This window comes from Lepidochelys kempii, chromosome 1 (genome assembly GCF_965140285.1).
Source record: "Lepidochelys kempii isolate rLepKem1 chromosome 1, rLepKem1.hap1, whole genome shotgun sequence".
Taxonomy (NCBI): domain Eukaryota; kingdom Metazoa; phylum Chordata; order Testudines; family Cheloniidae; genus Lepidochelys; species Lepidochelys kempii.
Window position 1 is genome coordinate 277,144,143 of NC_136380.1, and position 20,067 is coordinate 277,164,209.

The following is a 20,067-nucleotide window of genomic DNA, read 5'->3' on the forward strand; positions in this document are numbered from 1 at the left end:
TTCCTACCATGGCTAGCACCAATTCAGCTCCACTGGCGGTGTCATGAGAAGTAACGCTACTGTAAACAGTACCCGTCAACACTAGTATTTTATGCCACAATACTGCAAAGAATTAATCGTGTGCTTAACTTAATTGTGTCCCTTCCCTCCACACAAGTGAGTAGTTCCAATCAACTCAATCAACAGTTAGTGGTGCTGCACACATGTGCTGCATTATGCATGTGCTTCAACTGTTGAAGGATCTGCGCCTTAAGCACCTTATGGGGTAGCCTTCTTCCAAGAAAGGAAAATGCTTAAAATGCCAGCGGCTGTCTGGAGCCTCTTTTGTATTATTGCTCCCAACATTGCTACAAAAATGATGTGAAATGGTCCAAGTCCTCCTGTCTCTAAAATAGGTTTGTCAGAACAATCCTACTGGTTTTAAAGTTTCAGTTTTGCATTTCCAAACTATGCATTTCCAGGCCATGTCTACACTAGCATTTATGTTGCTTTTGTTGTTCAGGGGTGTGAAAAAAACAGCCCTCTGAGCGACATAAATTTTTCCAGCATAAGTGCTTGTGTGCACAGCACTGTGTCGACCGGAGACGCTCTTCCACAGACATTGCTACTGCCGCTCATCGAGCTGGTTTTATTACATCGATGGAAGAGCTCTCTCCCTTCAGCATAATGTGGTTACAAGAGCACTCGTACAGCGGCATAGCTGTTCCACTGTAAGCTTGTAAGTGGAGACATGGCCTTACACTATAGCAGCTGAGGATCCTACTGCATGGTGAGAACCCATGTAAAAGAATAACGATTTTATGTAATTTTCTGATAAGAGGCTCATTGTGCACCATCCAAGCTATGTGCAACATCCTGTCTCAGTGCTGAATATTACTACTTTTAACATTATTTACATAGGTTGTTCCTTCATACAGCATATAGGGAAAAAGCATTATGCCAACACACAGGCTGAGGAACTGAACTGTGTGCAGGGACGCTCCGAGTAGGCTGTAGAGAAAGGAATCCTTCTTACGGGATTCCAAGTGCAAAACACCAGTAGAAGTACCCTGTATGTGCTATGGCTGTGCAAGGGGCTACAGAAAACTGCTGTGTCATTCTGCACAAGGGGAGGAGGAATCAACGAATGATTCTCCACAGGTGGATTTCTTTTGGGGCCTGATCCAAAGATCAGTGCAATCATTGGAAAGATGCTCACATTGGCATTAATGGGCTTTGCATCAAACACTTATTTATGTAATCAACCAGGTCTCAGACTCTCCTCAGCACTCAAGTAGATGGAACCCCTGTAGAGTATAGTTCTGCAATGTGCAGAGTGTGTGAACTTCCTGCACAGTCTCCATATTCTGTCTCATGGAAATTCACTGGTTCCACTGCCAACTGAGTTGTCTACCCCAAAGGTATGAAAAGGTGTGTTTTGCATTGCTCTCGTTATCTGTCTCTCTCTCTAGAGGGGTTCCCAGGATTCTATCCTAAGTGCTACTGGGTGCACTACAAATTAAAACAATTAATTCAATTCTGTCAACAACCTATGTAATCCTGGAGAGCATTTTATAAGAAGTGCAGTTTTAGTAAAATTATTAATGCTGCTAAATTCAGGGATGGATACCATATACTGATTCCATTAGCCATCCAGTGATATAGCACATGATATCTAGCTGCAGACACGTACATTTCATTACACTCTCCCATTTCCATTAATTATTGCCTAATGTTCATAGACATTAACCCTATGGCTTTCTGGTACATATTTATTGGTGCAAATGACTTATAACTGGCAGAGAAGCAAACTAGAAAGTGTAACTTTAACCTTCCTTACTTTGGTTTATGTTCCATGCCATTTAAAGATAAGGCATTTGCCAAATATATATATATATATATATATGACATTTCAGAATAGAAAATAAGAAAATATCCTTTGCCATTCCTCTGGACCAGATCCTCAGCTGATTTAAAAGTCTGTGATTTACATTAGTTGATTTAGAAGGTTGGGGTTTTAATCCAGGTCCTACTTTCAAAATCTCAGTTATTCCAACCAATTTTGATATTTTTAATTGACAAATGCTGTTACACATAAAACAGATTTTGTCTTCAGTTTTTTCATGAGAAAAGAAAAAAAAATCCACTGATTTTTACATCCTTCAGTACATAGGCAAGAAAAATAAACACATTAATTGCTTAAAATGAAGATTTATTCTGTTTTCAGTGTAAGTCTGATGTGAATTTCATGAAGTATAAACTGTGAACAGCATTTGAAATATTTTATGAGAATTTAAGAGAAAAGATGTGTATTTCTATTGGGCTTATTGCAGCCACTTGGCCTAATTATTTTGACACCTTTTTAGGCATTTTCAGGAAGAAGAAGAAGAAATAGAAGCAGCTTGTTTTTTTTTTTTCCTGGAGAATGAAAGTAGGAACTGGAAAAGGAATCAAAAGAAAATATCTTTGAAGGAGAGGACCAAGCATTTTTTCAATTACAAGTTCTCATTGGGGCTTGATAGGGGATCTAATTATTTACTTTGTTTTCCCCAAGAGCTAAAAACAGATGAGGAGACAGAGGTTAAGAGTTAAATTCCACAGTGATAATGTTTTTACTTGCCAAGTTTTATCCTGATGATAAGGAAGACTCATACTCCCAATGGAGAAGTCAATGAGATGGAGGGAAATGTCATGTTGGCATTAAATCATTTTAGAAATAATTTCAGGGAGGATAAATAATTTTCCCTCCTTTTCATGAAAGGGGCATGGGTGAACTTGAGCAGTGAGGTCTGGGTTGCTCTTCAGGGAGAATGGGGAAGGGGATGCTGTCCTACCAAAATCATGCAGCCAAATATTCAAAAGTAGCCACTGATTTGGAGTGCCCCAGTTTTGGCGTGCTCATCTTGACCTACCTTGGGCCTGATTTTCAGAAGTGCTCAGCAGCTGCAGCTCCAGGTAAAGTCAATGAGAGCTGCAGATCCTCATCACCTTTGCAATCTACTTGTTAATTCTATTTTGCATGGAAAATATTGTGTGCTTGTTTTTGTTGGGAAAGAAAAAAATGGGCAGCTTATGTATGGTGGTTGTTGAAAAATTTAAAGGAGAACAGGTCTTTCATAGTCAGCAAGATTTTCTGCAGGGAAAATAGGTTTCAGCTGTCACCATTAATCTGTGTCCACCTGAGCCACTTCAATGGCTTGTGGAAGTAATTGTTCTGCTTTCCCTTTTTCCCTACTCTACCATAGGGACCCTTTTCCCCCACTGGCTTACATAGAATCATAGAATCATAGAATCATAGAATATCAGGGTTGGAAGGGACCCCAGAAGGTCATCTAGTCCAACCCCCTGCTCAAAGCAGGACCAATTCCCAGTTAAATCATCCCAGCCAGGGCTTTGTCAAGCCTGACCTTAAAAACCTCTAAGGAAGGAGATTCTACCACCTCCCTAGGTAACGCATTCCAGTGTTTCACCACCCTCTTAGTGAAAAAGTTTTTCCTAATATCCAATCTAAACCTCCCCCACTGCAACTTGAGTCTAAACCTCCCCCACTGCAACTTGAGTTGCAACATCTCCCAGGATGAACCACATCCTGGATTTCCTGTGAGGCATTGAAGCACCGCAGCCACCAGGAGAGACCATGGTGAATTCTCATTAATATATTTAAACACGAAGAAATTGGAAGATAAAGTGAAATATGATATTGATGATGATCATATAAAGATTAGAATTCGGGGAAAAGAGAAAGAAATATCATCCAAACTACAAGTGTTATCTCAGCCAATAGTCAACTGCTGCAAGAGTCCTCTCAAGCGACAGGGACAAAGTCCAGAAGCACTAAATCTGGTCAAGCCACATACAGAAAAACAGGAACTGGCACAACTTTGTATACCCTTATAACTTTACTGGAGTACTTACAGAAGCAACACCCACACATCCTTTTAGATGATTTTGCCCAGGTCTGTCTATCTCTTAAGCCAAAATTCCTCTCCATTCTTTTTTCTTTGTAATAAGAAAAGGCAACAGAGGCTAGGAATTGACACTGCCAAAAAAAAAAAATGGCTAAAATCCTGTCCTTGTCTGCATCCGCAGATCAAAGCCCTCAGCAATTCAATGATTTACCTTAGCTCAACAGCAATGCTGCAGATCCCTGGGGGGGGCAAGGGGTCACAGATCCTCTTTTCCAGAAGACCAGTCAATACCTTGAAGGCCATCCATCTCCACCAAAAGTGATAGAAATGATTTGTGAGGCACTGAACAATTATGTTAGGTGTGGAAGTCTCCTGTCAGTCAGAAAGTCTGAGATTGCCATTCCAGATCCCTCTCATCCTCCTGCAAGAGCTGGTCATGCTTCATGGATAACTGATAAGTCTCAAAATATAACTGTAAATAGGAAATTGACATCGAGTGGGTGTGTCAAGGTTCCTCCCCCACTCTAAACTCTAGGGTACAGATGTGGGGACCTGCATGAAAACCTCCTAAGCTTACTTTTACCAGCTTAGGTTAAAACTTCCCCAAGGTACAAATTAATTTTATCCTTTGTCCTTGGAATATCCACTGCCACCACCAAACTCTAACTGGATTTACTGGGAAACATAGTTTGGACATGTCTTTCCCCCCAAAATCCTCCCAACCCTTGCACCCCACTTCCTGGGAAAGGTTTGGTAAAAATCCTCACCAATTTGCATAGGTGACCACAGACCCAAACCCTTGGATCTGAGAACAATGAAAAAGCATTCAGTTTTCTTACAAGAAGACTTTTAATAGAAATAGAAGTAAATAGAAGTAAAGGAATCACCTCTGAAAAATCAGGATGGTAGATACCCTACAGGGTAATTAGATTCAAAACATAGAGAATCCCTCTAGGCAAAACCTTAAGTTACAAAAAAGACACACAGACAGAAATAGTCATTCTATTCAGCACAGTTCTTTTCTCAGCCATTTAAAGAAATCATAATCTAACACATACCTAGCTAGATTACTTACTAAAAGTTCTAAGACTCCATTCCTGGTCTATCCCCGGCAGAAACCAGCATATAGACAGACACACAGACCCTTTGTTTCTCTCCCTCCTCCCAGCTTTTGAAAGTATCTTGTCTCCTCATTGGTCATTTTGGTCAGGTGCCAGCGAGGTTACCTTTAGCTTCTTAACCCTTTACAGGTGAGAGGATTTTTCCTCTGGCCAGGAGGGATTTTAAAGTGGTTTACCCTTCCCTTTATATTTATGACGGAGTGAGTTCCCAGTGGGATCCTGCAGGGATCAGTTCTTGGCTCTACATTATTCAACATCTTTATCAATCACCTGGAAGAAAACAAAATCATCACTGATAAAGTTTGCAGATGACACAGTGGTAAATAATTAAAAGGACAGGTCACTGATTCAGAGAAATCTAGATCACTCGGTAAACTGAGCATAAACAAACAATATGTGTTTTACTATGGCTAAATGTAAATGTATACATCTTGGAACAAAGAATGTAGGCCGTACTTACAGGATGGGAGACTCTATCTGGGGCAGCAGTGACTCTGGAAGGATCTGGGCGTCATGGTTGATAATCAGCTGAACATGAGCACCCAGGGTAATTCTATAGCCAAAGAGAACAAGGAGTACTTGTGGCACCTTAGAGACTAACAAATTTATTTGAGCATAAGCTTTCGTAGGCTAAAACCCACTTCATCGGATGCATGCAGTGGAAAATACAGTAAGAAGATTCTCTCTCTCTCTCTCTAGAGAGAGAGAGAGAGAGAGAACATGAAACAATGAGTGTTTCCATACCCACAATAACGAGAATGATCAGTTAAGGTGAGCTATTATCAACAGGAGAAAAAAAACCTTTTGCAGTGATAATCAGGATGGCCCATTTACAACAGTTGACACGAAGGTGTGAGTAACAGTAGGGGGCAAAATAAGCATGGGGAAATAGTTTTACTTTGTGTAATGACCCATCCACTCCCAGTCTCTATTCAAGCCTGATTTAATGGTGTCCAGTTTGCAAATTAATTCCAGTTCAGCAGTTTCTCATTGGAGTCTGTTTTAGAAGTTTTTTGTTGTAGTATTAAGACTTCTAGGTCTGTAATCGAGTGACCAAGGAGATTGAAATGTTCTCCAACTGGTTTGTGAATGTTATAATCAGACATCCTGATTATCACTACAAAAGATTTTTTTTCTCCTGCTGATAATAGCTCACCTTAACTGATCACTCTCATTATAGTGGGCATGGCAAAACCCATTTGTTCATGTTCTCTGTTTATATATATATATATCTTCCTACTGTATTTGCCACTGCATGCATCTGATGAAGTGGGTTTTAGCCCATGACAGCTTATGCTCAAATACATTTGTTAGTCTCTAAGGTGCCACAAGTACTCCTCATTCTTTTTGCTGATACAGACTAACATGGCTACCACTCTGAAATCTGTAGCCAAAAGAGCTAATGTCATCTTGGAATGTATAAACAGGAGAATCTTGAGTAGGGGTAGAGAAGTTATTTTACTTTTGTATTTGGCACTGATGTGACTTCTGCTGGAATACTACATCTAATTCTGGTGCCCACAATTCAAGGAGGATACATTGGAGATGGTTCAGAGAAGAGCCACAGAATTAGAAGACATGCCTTAGAGTGGAAGACTCAAGGAGTTCAATCTATTTATCTCAACAACAAAAAAGGTTAAGAAGTGACCTCATTACAGTCTATAAGTATGTACATGGAGAACAAATATTTAATAATGGGCTCTTCAAACTAACAGAGAAAGGTATAACATGATCCAACAGTGGCACTGGAACCCTTTTATAGTGGGGGTGCTGAAAGCCAGCTAACAAAACTGTAAAGAAGTGGTCCCCCAATTTTTTACCTCATGCCCCCTTACCCTTGTACATGCCCCACCCCACCCCTAGAGCTGGGGCTGGAAGAAGGGCTGTGGTTCTGGGAGAGGGACACACAAAAAAGGGTAACGGGGCTGAGGCTGGGGCCTCAGATGGGGGCGGTCATGGGGCCAGCAGCCAGGACGCTGTGGGCGGGGCCAGGAGTGGAGACCCGGGTGCCGGCCAGGGGTGCTGCAGCACCCCCCACACCTCTAGTTCCCGCATTTATGTTATCCAATGGCAGGAAGCTGAAGTTAGACAAATCCAGACAGGAAAGAAAGTGTAAATTTTTAACAAGAAAGTAATTAACCATTAGAACAATTTACCAATGGCCATGATGGATTCTCCATCATTGACACATTGTAAATCAAGATTGGATGTCTTTTTCTAAAAGATCTGCTCTAGGACTTATTTGGGGGAAATTCAATGGCCTGCACTATACAGGAGATCAGATTAGATCAGGGGTGGCCAACCTGTGGTTCTGGAGCCACATGCGGCTCTTCAGAGGTTATTATGCGGCTCCTTGCATAGGCTCTGACTCCGAGACTGGAGCTACAGGTGCCAACTTCCCAGTGTGTTGTGGAGTGCTCACTGCTCAACAGCCTGCTCCACCTCTTCCCCCAAGGCCCCTTCCCCTGAGCATGCCATGCCCTCACTCCTCCCCCTCCATACCAGAGCCTCCTGCGCACTGCAATACAGCTGATTGTGGCAGGTGAGAGGCATGAGAAGGGAAGGGGAGGCGCTGATTTGCAGGGCTGCCCGTGGGCGGGAGGTGCTGGGGGTGGGTAGTGGATGTGGGGCTGCTGACATATTACTGTGGCTCTTTGGCAATGTCCATTGGTAAATTCTGGCTCCGGTTGGCCATTCCTGGACTAGATAATCACAGTAGTCCCTTCTGGCTTCAGAATCTACGAATCTAACACTATCAGTCTGTCCATTTGTGAACTAGGCCTGGTGGTGAGTTACTCAGCAGTGAAGCATTTGATATGCTGAAAGCAAACTCCCAAGCAATGGCTGCAACTGACCTATTCATTAGGGCGTGGAGTTTTGTTTTGTTTTTTTAATATCTTCTTATTGGGGTAGTGAATCCTGTAAATTCAAAACTAATGACAATCTGAAAGAGAAAAGTAATAGATACTGTGGGCCTGATTCTCCTTTCACTTGACCTACCGAGTGAGGAACTAGCAACTAGGAGTTGGCCTAATTGGGAATAATGGTGTTAAACCAGCATAAATGAGAAGAGAATCAGATCCTATCTGTTAGATCCTCACCCTCACTCTGATCCCTGTACATTAAGTAAAAAGTCTGGGGCATTGTAAAGGGGTTGAAAGAGCTCTGGTTTTGGATAGGGAAAAATTTCCCTAGCACAGGCACTGCAGATGACAGCCATAAATCTCCCTTCCAAGGACCCTCTGGCATGTCCTGTAGGGGGGTATGCATATAACATGGTGGAGTTTCTGGCCAGTGCTGCATTGCATAGGGCAGTCCAGGGAGACCGGTATAATTAATGCCCCTTCTTCCCCCAACTGTATAAATTATGCTGCGGTATGCAGTGAAGCCAGGATTGTGTGGATGCAAAGGTGGCTTAAGATCACCATTGCACTCCCTCCCACTGAAAGAATCTCACCTTATGTCTTTATTCTCAAGCAATAGCTAATGAAGATAGCTGAGGATGGTACACATGCCAGTTTTCCTCTGATAAATTGTCCACAGTAAGAATATTACATGTTCTACGCTTAAAATCTTTACTTGCTTAGTCAAGTTCAACTCCCTTTCAGCTTGCTACTCCTATTCAGAGATAAAACATCTCCCTAAACTAATCCTTGTAAACTCTTTCGGATAAGGACTATATTTTTATTCTTTAGTGCTAAAGAAATAATAAAGTAATATTCATTTTATAAATATTGCACCAAACAAATTTTTATAAACTGAGCCACTACATATTCATTCAGATCATTGGCCCATCAAGTCTAATACTCTTCCTCTGCCAGTGTCCAATACCTAATAATCTGAAGGCAGGTGAAAAACTCCAGAATGCATCTACCTAATTATACAACACTGAACATAAAAGGATTCCTTTATGTACACCTGGGCTATAAGGGTTCCATATTCCTTCCTGACATTTTGAAGGTGAATTTATAATCTGGGGCATGAATGCTGACTTTTATCATTAGCATAATTTGCATTACTAAACATGTCATTAAATTATCCAGTTCCCCATCTTTCAAATCCTGCCCTAGTAATCTGACTTGATGATTTCCTGCAGCAGAAGTCTATGGGCTGACCATACACTATATTAGCATTCCTTTAATTGTCCCAGCTTCCCAATCATTAGCTATAGCAAGTGACCTCTTCATATTTTGAGACAGCATAAAAAGTGAGATGGGCTGATCACTTTTTTCCTCAAACTTTATAAAGCTGACTCCCTCAATCAAATCCCATCTCACTTAACTTTTCTAGGTTAAAATACAGAGAAAGATACCAAGTCCCCAAAGTGGGTCTTCCAACAGAGAAAGAGAATTTATACATCAGGACAGAGTGGATAATTCCTACATTCCTACATCAAAACACATTTCCACTTCTGATTCTTTCACTGGGGACCAGGGTGTGCCATCATCCTTGTTCTCCAGAGAAATAGTAAGAGGGTGCATCCCAGGCCCTGTAGTTCTCATAGGGTTTAGGAGTTAGCCCCTCTATGCATAGAATTCCTATTTGAGCCAATAGATGTTTCATACTTGGAAGCATTGGAAGGTTTGCTTCCATATGGAATAGCCTCATGTGTATCCCCTCTATTTTATATATTGTTTCCCTCAAATGAATACCATCTGCTGCAGGTGATTTAGTACACATGAGCCTCTCAACTGCCTTCCCATCTTGCTTGTTAGAAAGTATCATTCATTGTCAGCACCACACTCTGATTCCACATTATTCTGTACAGTAAAAGCTAATGCAAAATGATTCCTTTATTAAAACCAGTTTAATCTGAGTGCACACAAGCAGTGAATAATACTCATTAGTATGCATACAACAAGCATAGATATTGCTCAGTCCCCATACGTTAACATTTCCATATACACATCTATACTGAGGATGAAAGACTTCCTTAAAGTGAACAAGAATGGGGTTCAAGCTATTATGAAAAATGAGAAAAGAAACAGAAATAATTGGTGGCCATGCTTATCTAAAATCATCTTCTATAGCCCTAAAATTGAGGCCCCTTCTCAGCTGTGGAATTTTTTTAAAAAACAACAGTATATATTATAAGGGGAACTGGTAGAGAGCTTTTTGATTGCGTAACATTTCCCATAATAAAAGAGTCTGGCAACTTTCATTGTTTGCAACTGGCCTTTGGAATCTGGTTAGGACACTTCTCTGTTGAGGCCAGAGAAGTACTTTTTCTTTCTCCAGTAGAATTCTATTTAGGTTTCACCAAGATATAACCATAGTTCCTCAGGAAAATTTTCCCAGCATGCCAAAACAATAATTGAACACAAGTATGTTCCTTCATGCATATGCACTTATGATACACTTTTTTCATATCATGTGCTTCCCACCCCCCCACCCCCACCACCTCCCCCACAGATCCCTGCTTTGTTAAATGAACAGACTAGGCACACAAGGGGGCAGAATTCAGCCCATGCAAGCAACCATAGAAATGACTTTTCCTAACTTCCGAGTGTTTGACGTTGCAACCTAAATAGCTGTTTTGTATGCAATTTCCTAGGGTTTTGTTTGTTTGTTTTAATATTTACATGATTATACATAAAACCTATGCTAAAAAGAACATTAAGGTTGCAAAGTTAAGTTCTCCAAAGTTAGGAAATGCCAGAATTTAGGTTCCATGTGCAACCCAAATTCATTCTCCCTTGCATACTATTTTTACTCCCTTTGACAAATTTTGATTTTCTGCTCCAAAGCATGGGGATGCAGGTGCTAGCATTTTGCAACATGACAGTTGTAAGATTTTTATTTTCCCCATGTGGGCAAAACAGTGTATTTTTCTTAGTCTCATTCTCCAAAGTAGCTGAACTGCTCTTGCTGAAACCTTACAAAGTCAGCCTGAGGCAGGCACCCAGAATGAAAAATATCAGACTGAATGGTTACAGTTTGCCTAAGTAATAAACAACTGAAAACCAGGTCTAATAATGTGAAGTATCACATACCTTAACTATAGACACTAGCAGTGTTGCTTATAATATATGTCTACGTCCTGATTTTCAGGGATTCTGAGCACTTAGTCATGCATCTCAAGTAGCCAAGGACCAAAAGTTGAATGGAATATGTGGCAAAGGGCCAAAATGAGGGACATACAGAAAATGATTCACTCAGGAAACTTAAAATTGTGTGGGATCCATTCCTTCAGTGTAAATAACTTTCTATGATCCCTGTTTCCCTTATTACTGATGCAAATATCTTTCAACAATAATAGTGATGGGATGTCAGATTTGTGTGGAACATTGTTATCTTGGGCGTGACATGACAGATTTGAGAGGTATGCCCACAGCGACCACTGAAATCAGTCAGAGATGTTTATGTTCAGAACTCGGAAAATCAGGCCACTCCTATTTAGGTAGCTTTGGTGCCTAGCATTAGGCACCCACATCTGAAGAATTTGGCATGTATAGGTGAATCATTTCTCCAGAGGAGGGCTACATATGTGGTCTTGTGCCTTTGGTTAAAACCTAAGATGACTCTGATGAAAGAGAACTCTTTTGGATGTATCGCTGCATTATATTGCATTACTTTGTAGTAGTCTTTTTGTTCAAATATTGCCAAACTTTCCACACTTGGGTAGTCTGTTGAAGTCCCAGCATCATGGGCCAAATACTGAAGCTGGTATATATGAGAATCATTTGTAACATATATTAGAAGAAAATGGGGAATACTCAAAATATCAAACTTCCAAACATCTGAGGGTGTACACACATTTCACAAAGCTAATAAACAATTTTAGAAATAACAACAGGAAAATTTTATTCTCTGCCATGCTTAAGTTACACTAAAGGCTAAATTCATAGACTATTACGATCATCTAAGTCCGTCCTCTTGCACAAGCCATGCCATAGAACCTCACCCAGTAATTTTTTCATCAAGACCATAATTTCTGTTTGAAGCTATTGCATTCTTTTAGAAAGACAGCCATTCTTGATTTAAAGTCCCATAATTTTCACTTCTACCGCAAAGTTTTTCCAGGGATTTGAACCATTGACCTCTAGTACTATAAGCAAGAACTTATTCCTTGGCTAGTTAACTAGCGCAGGCCTCTGGGTACCTTTACCTGTTCATAGGGAGCTGTCACTAGCTTTGATGAGAACCCTGTGAATACAATCAAGGTCAAAATTCAACCTGGAAAAGACAATTATTTTAAAATCCACAGAAAATTGGGAGCATCACATACTGAACTGAGTTTTCTACAGGAGTTTTGAAAGATCCCCCATTAGGTCTTCTTCTTCTTTTTTTGTATAGAATGGAAAATGGGATTTGAATTTGTGATATATTCTAGAATATAAAATATATTAATAAAATATAATATAAATAAATAAAATGCTACAAATTAAAAATAATCAATTACAAAGAGAACAACTGAAGAAATATGTATGACATAAATATTGATTATCCCTTACGCATTTATCCATTCCTTAAAATCCTGACAGCCAGTTATTAAAAATTAAAAGGAGTACTTGTGGCACCTTAGAGACTAACCAATTTACTTGAGCATAAGCTTTCGTGAGCTACAGCTCACTTCATCGGATGCTGTAGCTCACGAAAGCTTATGCTCAAATAAATTGGTTAGTCTCTAAGGTGCCACAAGTACTCCTTTTCTTTTTGCGAATACAGACTAACACGGCTGTTACTCTGAAACCTGTTATTAAAAATGAGCACTATAACAAGCTTCACTTTTTTTGCATGTTAATTGCCTACTAGCATTTTGGAAGTTTTAATCATATGTGAGTAAGAGGAGCAGAATTAGTTTCAACTGTGTGCATATACAAGAGTTTGAAGAAACTTGTAGGACCATGCCCTAAACCCAAATCCCAATAATAAATCCAGTCCTGGAGCTTTTTTTTTTTTTAATATCCTGTCCTGCAACATTGAGAATGTATTAAATTGATTAACATGTGATTCCTGTAATAAAATAAAAATAATGAACACTGCATTTCTGTAGGGCAAGGGGAATTTTCCTTACCTAGGACTTTACCTGGTCAGTTTTTTTACTGCAATGTTCTGTGTAAGCAACACACATTCTAATCTGTTCTACCAAACATACTGTTTAATACTATTATATTGGTTAAAGCTTCACCCACAAAATATGTATGCAAAAAAAGGTACCAAGGAACTGTAGGAATCATTGCATGCCTACTTGCATGTACAACTGACAATTTCATACGTGCAAAAATCCATACCTGAATCTGAGCACATAAGCATATGGATATTTTGTAATGCCAATTTACATACAGTTGGTAGAAAATTTAGACCACTGGTAACTGAAGTGGTTTTGTTAAATGAAGATCAATATCATAACAATCACAGATGGAAAACCGTATTAATGCATTATAATTCATTTGTCAGTGTATGGATTCCAAGATCTCCAGGGAGTGTTGTACATCTGCATAGCTTCTCTGTGTGCTAGATATTTTATATTTAGATCTTCTGTATTTAAGGTCTCAGATTAAACACATTTAAAAGCATATGTGCTGCATTCTAGCCAGATAACTTCATATTGGCTAAAGATCTGAGAAGACTCAAGCATGTATGTTATTTATAGGAGGCCAACAAATATGCAATATTCAATTTACCTGCAGGTAGCTTTTAAATGTCTTTTTCTGGCAGGTTCCAAACTTACTAGGCACATTAGAATCAGGATAGACTGAAACTGTGATGCATAAAATAATGGTCCTGATGCGGCTTTCATTGATCAGAAACTAGTGTAACTCAACATGTGGTTGGAGTGGAGCCACTCGTGATTTACACCAGTGTTTCAGGTTCATTAAGTCTGTCTTTCCACTTACTTTGGAAAACATGTTCTTTAAGCCTTCAAGCTGTTTTTCACATATTTTAAAGAAGGCTCAGGGGTTTTTTTTAGAATATTTTTAAATGGATACGGCCAATTCACAACATATTGCCAATGTATAGATATTATAGATGTATGTATAGATATAGATATTGCCAATGGTAATAGAGTTTCAGTGCATGGAGCACAACGACTACACAGTGTGTTATCCAATGCATTTCAAACACATTTCCAAGGATACATGTGCTATCTGTGCTCTCCTTACTGGTATGCAGTCAAGAGACTGATTATTTAAATGTAATGTGAACTGAAGTAAGAGAGACTGAGGATGGTATACATTTTTTTGCAATGCTGCAGCAGCCATATGTCTGTAGCAGCTGAACACTAAGTACAAAATTTACATAAATTCTGTCAGATCAGTTAAAGAAAGCTGTTCTTTTTCTCTTTCCTTATGAGAAGAAAACAACCTAGAAAGTGGAACACTAGCATCATACAGCTGTGACATTCCTTCCCCGTTACAATCCTATTGAATTTTCCTAATAGAAAAAAATACATGCATATCTAAAATGTGTAAAAAGTGGTGTGTTGTGGGATTACATCAAATAAGTAAAATAATGTAATAACATCTTATAGCATAGAAAAGAAGAAAGAAAGACGCAACCTTTCAATTTGGGTGATTGAGCTGAAGCTTTAATTTAGAGTATTCCTACATTTTTTTGTAAGTTGCATAGGATGAGTAAAATGGGATGGAAATATTTTCATATATTCACTGCCTATAGCTCACAAAGGGCCCAATTCTGCCTTCCATCATACCATATTCCAGGAATAGTCACATTGATTGACATGGGATTATTCACAAAGTAATGTACAGATTTGTAGGTGCTACCATAATACAAATAATAACAATACTCCGTATGTGTAAGAATATCACACTTTGGTCTAAAGTGAGCTACATTTTTTTACCATAAGATGCATCACTGATGGAGAACTAATTGACTATGTGAGGTGTGTGGCTTGGTGATGGGAAAGCTCTGCACCTTGGTCCCCTGAGTTTACTGATGTTTGTGGGTTTAGCTTTAAGTGGAAATGATTGAAAAACTGATTGAATTTGTGGGTATCACGTTTTCTCCCATTAATCTTATTAATAATGTATGGTGACCAGGCCTCTTTTATTTTTTCCGTAGTGGGGGAATTCGAAAGTGGAGCCAAAAGGAATTGGAGAAACAATTAAAACCACATATAACAAAGAGCACCTATGTGGTTATGACCTTACGTAAAAACATGTATGAATTTTAAACAAGCGTTTCATAAAGTGTCAGGGGACACAGTGGACAAAAAATGTATCCTTCAAATTTTGAAGGACAGAGTTACTCATACACTGAATAGAATTCCTTTATATGAATTTAAGGAGGTAGCTAGTAGGGAGGCTCTCTCTCTCTCTCTCTCTCTCTCTCTCTCTCTCTCTCTCTCTCTCTCTCTCTCGGTTTCTCTCTCTGTGATGTAGGTACTCACTATGTACCTCATTAGTTGTGCTCCACAGCAGCTCTCTTTACATTGATGAGCAGGGCTTGGTTGGGAGCAGGGCTTAGCAGGCAATCCATGGATCACTCCTTTTCCCCCCCATGTGCAGGTCAATGGAGGCAATTCCAGCCATGATTCCCACTGTCTTCTGCACTCCCCTCCACATCTGCCTAGCTCCTGGTCCAGTTGTTCAAGCTGGGCACAGCACTCTGGAACTGCCATCCACTGCATGTTATATAGCTTTCAGATCTCATTTAAATCTTACATTGTATCACTGAGATATGTATAAAGAAAAGGAGTACTTGTGGCACCTTAGAGACTAACCAATTTATTTGAGCATGAGCTTTCGTGAGCTACAGCTCACTTCATCGGATGCATGCCGTGAAAACTGCAGCAGACTTTATTTATACACAGAGAATATGAAAAAATGAAAAAATGAAATGAGATATGTATGCAATGTGTTAAGAAGTGACAAGATTGTAGCAACATCAGTAAGTTGCAACACGGGTCTGTGAATTTGATGAGTGAATCACTTTTTATTATTGATTAAGCTACATTAAACATAACAAAAGTGATGGCTAGCTCTCTAAAAATATTTAGCTGTAATCTAACCAATATGCCCAATCTGTTAAAAGATATACATTCCAAAATCTAAAGGCTAAAGAGAGAGATAGCTTTGATCCACAAAAACACATTTGGTTACTATAACTATTTCAAAAGTCTTCTCATCAAGTGCTCCAGGTTTTCCATATAAAATGTAGAGACAGAAGATCAAATTCATTTCTGAGTAAGTGGGCCAAATTTGGCTGTAATGTGACCAGTGGAGTAAGTTATTCTGCACGTCTGGCATAACTGAACAGAACCAGAACCTGTCAATTCTGGATCTAAACAAGTGAGTCTTTACTGCTTGAGCTTAATAAGCACTATCACTAATTGGAAGACAATAGCAGACTCAAATCTCCATGTGGTTTAATCACTTCAAGGGGACAAAGTCCCACTGATAGCAAGGGTTATACAGTGAGCACGCAGAACAACTGTAGGACACTAAGAAAATGAAGGGTGGTGTGTGAGGAAAAATGGCTAACAGACAAATGAGAGATGAAGCCAGATTTGGAACTCAGTTGCACCACAGCAAGTCTGAAGTAGTTCCAGTGACTTGGGTGAGTTACTCCAAATTTAAACGAATGTAACCAGAATCAGAGTTCAGATGAGGGAAAGAACATTGCACTGCAGATTATTTAGTCCAAAGACAACAATGGGGATTCCACTGGCCATCTTCCCAGCGGAAGTAATTGTTAGAAGTTCCACAAGCTTGGAGTGCATTTAGAACTTGCTAAACAGTCTTAGGGAAGATGGCCTACTTGTCCAAAGCAACAACTCCACTTGCCTTTGAATCCTGAAGCAGTTAAGATCTGCTAACCATCTCTGAAAGAGAGGCTTGGAATTGAGGAATAGTACAATCCTACTGGACATAAATGAAACTCAGGTTTCTGGAACTTTTGCTTACCCACAATTTGATTATTTGGTCTTGTGCTATATGAGCGAAAGTGTATATTCTTAATATTGTTCTGCATAAAGATCTGCTCTGATCTTAGAAGACAAGCCAGTCCTTGCTTACAGACAGCCCCCCATCCTGAAGCAAATACTCACCAGCAACCACACACCACACAACAAAAACACTATCCCAGAAACCTATCCTTGCAACAAAGCCCGTTGCCAACTGTATCCACATATCTATTCAGGGGACACCATCACAGGGCCTAATCACATCAGCCACACTATCAGAGGCTCGTTCACCTGCACATCTACCAATGTGATATATGCCATCATGTGCCAGCAATGCCCCTCTGCCATGTACATTGGTCAAACTGGACAGTCTCTACGTAAAAGAATAAATGGACACAAATCAGACGTCAAGAATTATAACATTCAAAAACCAGTTGGAGAACACTTCAATCTCTTTGGTCACTCGATTACAGACCTAAAAGTGGCAATTCTTCAACAAAAAAACTTCAAAAACAAACTCCAATGAGAGACTGCTGAATTGGAATTAATTTGCAAACTGGATAAAATTAACTTAGGCTTGAATAAAGACTGGGAGTGGATGTGTCACTACACAAAGTAAAACTATATCCTCATGTTTATTCCCCCCTCCCCACACTGTTCCTCACAGCTTCTTGTCAACTGCTGGAAATGGCCCTCCTTGATTATCACTACAAAAGGTTGTTTTTCTCTCCTGCTGATAATAGCTCACATTACCTGATCACTCTCCTTACAGTGTGTATGGCAACACCCAGTGTTTCATGTTCTCTGGGTTTATAAAATCTCCCCACTGTATTTTCTACTGCATGCATCCGATGAAGTGAGCTGTAGCTCATGAAAGCTTATGCTCAAATAAATTTGTTAGTTTCTAAGGTTCCACAAGTACTCCTTTTCTTTTTGCGGATACAGACTAACATGGCTGCTACTCTGAAACATTTCATAGAATTTAGGATTCATTTCTACAAAGAGAAAGTGAAAGAATGGAGTCCGATGCTTGAGATGTGACTTATATGTGCCGCTCTTTATCTCTTGCTAATTTGTAATCAGTCATTTCCTGCAACCTTGCTCTGAAATGCCTTAATTAGTTCCCCTTCCTCACTCCCCTCCCCACACACACTTTTTGTATTTCTCTCTACTTTGAATTTTCAACTTTGTGAGTTGTTTTTTGACCATGGCAGCAGCTACCATTGTAGTCCACCTATGCTCAGGAAGCTAACTAGGTAAGCAAGACTGCTGATAACAAGATGATCTGTGTGCTCCCTTGCTGCTCAGATAAGGAACATACAGAGGGGCAAGATCCCAAACCAATGATGTAGAACCGGCCATGCCCATGCAGTATACTGGCAACAGGGATGATGTGTAAATCTCAAGCTGGAAGGGGTGTAAGAAGATATCTGGAGAGAGTTGGACAAGTGTGTGGATGAGACGGGAAAGAACCACAGACTGTGGAGGTAGGAGAGGATAAACCAAAATACATGGATTGGCCTTATAGCATCCATACTGATGCTCTACCAGCCAGTTCCTACAAATGTGGACTGCTCTAGTAATAGCACTGAGTTGTGCTCTCACTCGAGAATAAAGACAGCCTTAAGATTATTAGTTGCTTTTTTTTGTAGTTATTGAATTTCTGTCATTTGAAAAAGAAACAATAAAAATATTGTTTAGAAAATGCAACCTCCCAGTATTATTATGTGCACAGCACCAATATTATTAATCTTCTTAATAATTCTTCTTTCCTCGCTCGGCCAGAAGTGGCTTGAACTTCTCATATATTCTTAAAGGGCTAATCAAAAGGAAGTGTTTGCAGTCTGCAGGTTTACACCTCCAAAGAAATGTGTTCCTAAGCAGTCTGCCAATCTTTGTTCCCAGAGTAATTTCATGAACAATTTGTGCTTCTTTGTTTTATTTATTTATTTTTACTTCAGACAAAAAGCTGTTAATCTTTTCAATTGTACTGTAAACCTGTCATCTCAAACAGGTTTTATTTGGTAGAAAATCTTTCTATACCACAGAAAAGAATGTATTTTGTGGCACATACTGGAGCCTGTGGATGGATAATTTGTCAGAGAGTGAGCCAAACTAGTGGGTCCTTAAAAGCTCTTTATGTCTCTACACCCATGAATTGGGACAAGCTCCTTTGCACCATTAGAGGGCCTGACATGTGGAAGAAATCATGAGAAATTTAAACAGGATTTTATACTTAGGTATATAAACTTGAACAAATTCTTGACAATGACAGGACTATCAAAGGACTATGGCCTCCAGCTGGGTAGTGTATCCCAGTCAGCCCCACAGCAGACTGATCCTGAGGCAATCTGGATGCCAATACAAGCAGTATGAGAGCCAGTCACTTTCCACTGCATAGCCAGCCAAGGCTCCAGATGTTGCTGCTAGAAAAATTTATATCACAACTCAGCACCTGGATCTTGCAGCTGTAATATTTAGTTTGTAGGTTGAAGTTAATGCTGTGGTACAGTTAGAGAAGTCAGAGGATGGGAAGTGGGGTGGGAAAGAAAGAATCTTCACTTGGAGCAGCCGCAGGAGGTAAAGCAAAGCAGTAAGTCAAAAACATACCTAGGAGCCAGCTACTCCTGTGCATGTACTGATCCTTTTATTGCAGCCATCACTCTTCCTCTCTGAAGTCTCTGTCCTCAAATTCCATTCCTTTGTGTATCTCAGAGGTTCAAGATTTAACCTCTTCACTGCTGCACAACCACATCTGATTCTTGGCAACAGGTTCCTTAGAGGATTCATTCACGGAAAGGAAAGCCAAAAGGTACTTAGTCACAATGAAAAAGTGAATATTTCCCAGATGTAGCTAATTTGGCAGTGGTTAAAAGGGTTAACATGGCTGGTTCCCCTCCAAAACACATATCGGAAGTGGAAGTCTGGAACAATGCATTGGCATAGCAAGGTAAATCATTGGTTCAAGTATTTTTATATTTCTGACTGAATTATGTTTTTAAAAATAAACCAGGTTAAAAACCTCAGTAGCAGAAAGATCTTCTAGGTTATCTGCAAAATATTATCAATATTTGTTAGTGTAATTCCCAAAAGGATAGCTCCATATCCAGCACATGAAAATGCAAACCGTAGTTGTGGTATTAGGAGACAGTAAACTAAATTTCTAAGTTATCTCCGGTACAGACATGTG